Genomic DNA, 6,394 nt, shown 5'->3' on the forward strand with positions numbered 1-6,394 from the left:
AGGCTCCAGGCTCCAAGCTGTCAACACAGAGAACGACGCAGGGCTCGAACCCACCAACCACAAGATCATGACCTGAGCCGAAGTCAGACACTCAATCCACTGAACCACCCAGGCGCCCTGAGAATCTGTACATTTTCAAAACTCCACACTGAATTTATTGACAATACTGGCTTGTAAAGTTCAGATTTACCCTTACTTTATATCTCCTGAAACCTGTTCTGTAGGTTAAGTTTCAGAGCATGACAAGGACGCTGGAACCAAGTTCTCTGCCTCTTTAACCTCGGTTTCTTCTCATCCCCGTGTGTACAACCACTGTAATGTCTGCTACATTAGTGCTAATGCTGGGAAGGCTAATTTAATTTCATACATTTCAGTAAGGCTTAACATCTACATGTGCAAAAAACCAACTATAATATAAGTCAGGTTGCTCACCAGAAATTGGGTATTTCTTGCACTGTGGTAAATATTACATGCTTGTATCAGATGAGGAAGGACAAAAGTTGTTCTCTTATATATATGTAATCATCTTCCTAAAGAGGAAGCCATCAAAGTTTGGATGCAGCGAATATTCTATTCTATTTCTATTCAGGATTTCTATTCTCTTTTGTCCTTTATGTGTTACTGGATTCCTTCCCAAGATAATACCACTCCAATAATCGTTTTGCCCAATGGTATTGGTTACTCTTAGACATGTTTTAAAATACAGGTGGGTAGTCATCTCTTCGTGATGTCTTCTCACAAAATTCTAGGTGGCTTTACTTATTTCCACCCCTGAATGCTTAACGTGTAGGGCACATAGTATTTTAGCTTTCTTCATGGTGCACTAACAATGTGTATTTGGATGATGACACCTGTACATTCTCAAATGAATTTTCCCAGGTAACTGATTTCATGGAAATGTTGACTTCCTATTTCTCCTATTCAGTTATTCTAGAAATATTCAGAAAGGGAGAATATATGATAATACATTACATAATATGAATATATAATTATGAACACATTTATGATTACATAATTTAAAGATACATATAATATGAATATAGATTTATTTCTTATTTTCTGGTATTCTGCCTGGGAACGTCTGAAAAACAGATAACTGAGCTATATTAAGTTTAATTAATATTAAACAGCATTAAGTTGGCAAGTCCCCTGATTCCTGTGCTGCCTGGTTTCTGATCTCATGGGTATCTAAAGTGGCTTACAATGGCTGAATATGTGAGGAGTTGTTTTTCTATTTGGGGTTCTTTGGTAATGAGCACACCCTGATAGTAACGCCTTAGGATTGCCTGTGTCTCCACTGATATACCGCTGATTTTTAGCGAGTCAAGAAAAATCCCTTTGGCGGGGCCTAATCCCTTCATGCAAATGTTAACTCTATGAAATTTTATCTTTCTGTTCTTCAGATCATCTTTAAATTATTCATAGCCTGACAAACAATGTGCGAACAAAAGAAGAGAATTTTGTTATACTTCAACAAGTTGATTGAAGTTTATTTATTTATTTTGAGAAAGAGAGAGAACGGGGGAGGGGCAGAGAGAGAGGGAGAGAGAGAATCCCAAGCAGGCTTCGTGCTGGCAGCACAGAGCCCAACACAGGGCTTGAACCCACAAACTTTGAGATATGACCTGAGCGGAAGTCAAGAGTCAGGCAATTAACCAACTGAACACAAGCTGCCCCCAACAAATTAATTTTAAGCCCAAATGCTGTTTAGACTGTGTGGTTTGAGTGAAGGTTTAAAAGGATAACTGGGTCACGTATACACATGCAGCTGAAACTAAGACCATCCCACCAACCTCAATAGGAACCTTGGTCATGTGCAAACCTAGTTGATGAGGAACTCAACTCTCTGTAACTGCAGTTCAAATATAGGAACTAGCCCAATCCACCGATCAGGAGAGTCCTACCAAAGAAAACAATAACATGGACATATTTTTATCTCAAAGAGGTATTAGAAATCATCTGATGTTACATTTCTCAAATTTGTTGGGAAGGGGGACAATAATGAGAATTACCTGGTTCAGTGAGGAACAGAATGGAGGAGTATTGAGGATATACAGCTTGTCAGAGCTCCAAAGAGATCCTTTTTAACTTTTAACATAATTTATGAATCACGGATCCAAATAATGATTTATATAGCCTTGGCTGTAACCATTCAAACCATCCAGCAAGGGAGCTTTCAAAAATCTTACCATCCAGGTCATATCACAGTCAAATTAGAATCTCTGGGTTGGACTTAGGTACCAATACTCTGAAGAGTCACGTAGGAGAGGCTGGGAATCCATAGGCCTATAACAGCGGGGAGCTTGCTAACACCAGACCCAGGATAAGTACCCAGCTTATATTTGAGTAGCCACAAAGAGCCTCTCCACTTCCCTCTAGACACCTCTCCAGCTAAGAATTACTGTGCCCTCCAGGGAAAGTGTTATCTTTAAATGAACAATTTTTTTCTTTAATTGTGGTAAAATACACACGTAAAATTTACCATCTCAACCATTTGTAAATGGACAGTTCAGCAGCGTTAGATATATTTACATACTTTGCGACAGATCTCGAGAACATTTTTATCCTGCAACCCTGGAACTCTACACCCACTGAACACCGACTCCCTATTTCCTCCCCCTTCCATTCCCTGCAAAACATTTTATTTTCTGTTTTTATGAGTTTGACTACTTCAGATACCTCATATAAATGGGATCATATAGTGTATGTCTTTTTGTGACTGCTTATTTCACTTAGCATAATATCCTTAAGATTCATCCATGTTGTAGCAAGCGGCAGGATTTCCTTTTTTTTTTTTTAGCTGAATAATATCCCACTGCATGTGTATACATTTTCTTTACCCATTCATCTGTCCATGGATATCTGGATTACTTCTACCTCTTGGCTATCGTGAGTAAAGCTGCAATGAACTTGGATATGCAAATGTCTCTTTGAGATCCTACTTTGAGTCATTTTGGATATATACCCAGAAGGGGGATCATATGGTACTTCTATGTTTAATTTTTGAGGAATCTCCATAGCTGTTTTCCATAATGGCTGCATGATTTTTAATTCCCACCAACAGTGCATGAGGGTTCCAAAAAATATGGAATGCTTCGAGAATTTGCATGTAATCCTTGTATAGGGGCCATGCTGATCTTCCGTATTGTTCCAATTTTAGTATACGTGCTGCTGAAGCAACCACTAATCAAAAACTTTTGAGATAATTTTCATAACTTATTAATAAATCCCATGGGAGTGACAGCTTGAGTCTCCCAAATTTATAAAAACCACATGTTTGAATAATTCATTTTAAGAGGAATCTGATAAATGGTCAAGGCAAAGTTACTAAAGGGAGCCATCAAAACATAGTCCCCAAACCGGATCATCAGCCTCATTTGGGAATGTGCTAGAAATGCAGATTCTTAGGCCCCACCCCAGACTTACTGACTCAGAAATTCTGTGGGTAGGATCCAGCAACTTGTTTTTTAAAAGCTTCCTAGTTTTTGAAGCATACTAAGGTTTGAAATGTTCTTTCGGTTATGATTTTATGGATCTTAAAAAGAATCCTCTAAGCTCTGAGACTTTTTCTATTGATGTTGGTAATGTCAATGAATATATTCCTGTTTTATTTTGCTTTTTGTTGTCTGTCTATTGCTTATTTGTTTGGTAAAACAGCCTTGCTGTAAGTATCAGTGACTTCAGGATTAAAAGCTAGCTTAGGCAGTAGTTTATAGTATAAACTGTAACAATATTAACTTCTTGGTCATTATGTATTCTGTAAAATGAGGAGACTAGACCAAAGATGGTGAATATCTGCCTTACACCACTTTTCCAGAGCCCAAGGCAGACATTGCTAATTGATCAAGACACTCTACCCCACCCAGCCCATGTAGAATCCTATAATCCTTCTTAACACAGCCTTACCAATGAATTAGACTTATGAGATGAAATCCATTTGCCACCACATAATCTTTATTGTCCCTTCTAGCTATGTCCTCAAATAATATGCACTCCAAACACTATCCATTCTAGGGTGTTCTCTAGAACTGTAAATACTCAGTGAGCTTAGTTTCCTCAACTATAAGATAATACTAATGTTATCTACTTCATGGGGTGTCTTCTTTAGGAGTCTTTAGGGAGATTAAATGAAATATTGTATTTGAACCAGCTAGATCAGTGCTAGGCATAAAGTTTTAAAAGTATCATTAACCTTTAGTTCCTGCATTCTTTACAATTTTTTCTGACCACTCACCTTGGCCGACAACTACAGCTGATCAAGCGCAGTGCTGCTCTGAGAAGCATGAGTGCTCCTGGTACTGACCTGGCAATAATGAGGATTGACTGATTTCTTAGCCTTTGCTTCCATTACAGTGTTTCCCTCATCATTCTGCTTACCAAGTCTGCACTTTGGCTGAACTAGTGCCTTTGGGTGAAAAAGGAGCCCTTTTACTTCTTAGTTAATCTAATCTCACAACAGAAAAAATCAAAATGATTATATTATCCAGCACAAAACTAAACTCAGAATACATATAACCAACCTTTTGATGCTGACTTAGTAAGATATTAACGAGCAGGTTTCCCTCCTGGAGTAGATGTACAGAAGTTAAGATTTATTGAGGACTATGCATGCACAAAAGCTCTGTTAGCCAATTTGCTGTTATATCTGATTTATTCCCCACAAGAAGACTTTAAGACACGCACAACTACATTGTTTCTGATTTACAGATGAGAACACTGAGGTCCAGAGAAGTTAAGAAACATAACCAAAGTCATAAGCTTGAAAAAGGGATCAACTACCTAATTTGCAGAGCCCAGGGCAAAGTAAAGATGCAGGGCCTCTTATGTGAAAGATTATTCAGAATTTCAAGGCAGAGACTGAAGATCATTAAGCCAAGCTCAGGGATCTCTGCACGGGATCCAACCTACTGCACAGGTTGTAGGTTCGTGAAGTTGGCCTTACCGGCGTCAGAAAAGATTCTAAAACTTGTGTCATTTCTCTATTCCAACAATGGGAAAGGCAAGTCACCCAGCAGGAAGTACATCTTGGAGCCCTGGCCCCAGAAAGAGGGTGAAGAGCTACAGGGAGTAAGAGTGAAACCCAAAGAACCCAGTCAGCTTCATGGGTTTGACAAGAGATCCCAAGGAGCAGCTCAATAGATGAAGCAGCACTGGATTTGAGTCAGAAAACCTGGGCTCAGATATTGCCTTGGAAACATTATTTGAATGATCTCAAGCAAGTCATTGAGCCCTACTAAGCCTCTGTCTCCTCCACTGAAGAAGTGAGGGTCCACCACCTTTTCTTAATTCACAGATTGAACCACCACAGGGGTTGAAGCACATAACTGCATACAGTATGCAGACAAGTACGTGAGGATAGCACCTTTGGAGCCATTAACTGCAGCCCCAACGCTCTATCCCAACTACCTCTTGTATCCAATGATTTAAGTGGGTGCTAAAGGGTCTCTAGGGCAGGATGAAAATCTAAACTGTGTTCAATAATGGGATACTGACATAGAATGGCAGATGGTTGAACTACAGGGAGGTTAACTAAAGGCTGCAGGGACCATCTAGGAGAATTCATTGAACACTTAATAGGTTCTGAATCATCATCTTGGGTACAAATTCTTTTTAATATTAACAGTGAATGACTCTGAGATTATAAAGCATCTATCTAGATTGCAAAAAAAAAAAAAAATGCATTTCTTTACTTTCTTTTCTTCCTGGTCCTCCTCTCCCATAACCACTCCAAGAATTTCAGCATTGCTTTTTTGGCTTTGGTCCAAAGAATTATGATCATGTTGGGGAAAGAATATGTACAAGCTGTCCATTGTGCTGAACACCCTTTTCTCCTTAGCTGTTGTTATTGTCAGTGGTCTGTAGCATCCCTCACAGAGTTCAACTGTCTATAGCAGTGACTGAGACATGCCCACCATTATTGGTTTGAGAGGAAAGTATACTGTTTCAGGGAGCGAGCCATTCTCTCTTTGTGTGGTAATCTGCCATGGTTACATGAGATGAGTGGCCTTGAGTCCAATGTCACAGCTCAAGGTCTCATAGCCTGCATCCACATACACTAATGGATATTTTTGTGAGACTCATCCATAGGACAGGTGGATAAGATTAGAGAAGAGTCTACCATCAGCCACACAATGTACCTAGTGCTAGATCTCTACTAAGGTGGGGAGGCAGGTGTAACACTACTTTATCCCACTCCAAAAGGTCAGCCTCATATCTTCTTACCATTTCCTAGCAAGGTGAGAGTAAATAAAGATTTTTCCTTAAGAATCTGGGGCTTCACCACATTGGGGCTGCCATTGTTAGTTGCTCTGCCCCTGCGTTCAGCTGCAAGTGGTTGAGCTCATCCTTGCCTGTCTCCATGAAATCAAGAGCAATTTATCTGCCTCTCTCCTAC

The 6,394-nt window shown here is 39.5% G+C and overlaps 1 pseudogene; it reads right to left on the reverse strand.

Moving 5' to 3' along the window:
- Nucleotides 1-3,079: 3,079 nt before the first annotated feature.
- On the reverse strand, nucleotides 3,080-3,180 carry LOC115506611 (annotated as a pseudogene).
- Nucleotides 3,181-6,394: the final 3,214 nt, after the last annotated feature.

The sequence above is a fragment of the Lynx canadensis genome, chromosome F2, assembly GCF_007474595.2.
Source record: "Lynx canadensis isolate LIC74 chromosome F2, mLynCan4.pri.v2, whole genome shotgun sequence".
NCBI lineage: Eukaryota > Metazoa > Chordata > Mammalia > Carnivora > Felidae > Lynx > Lynx canadensis.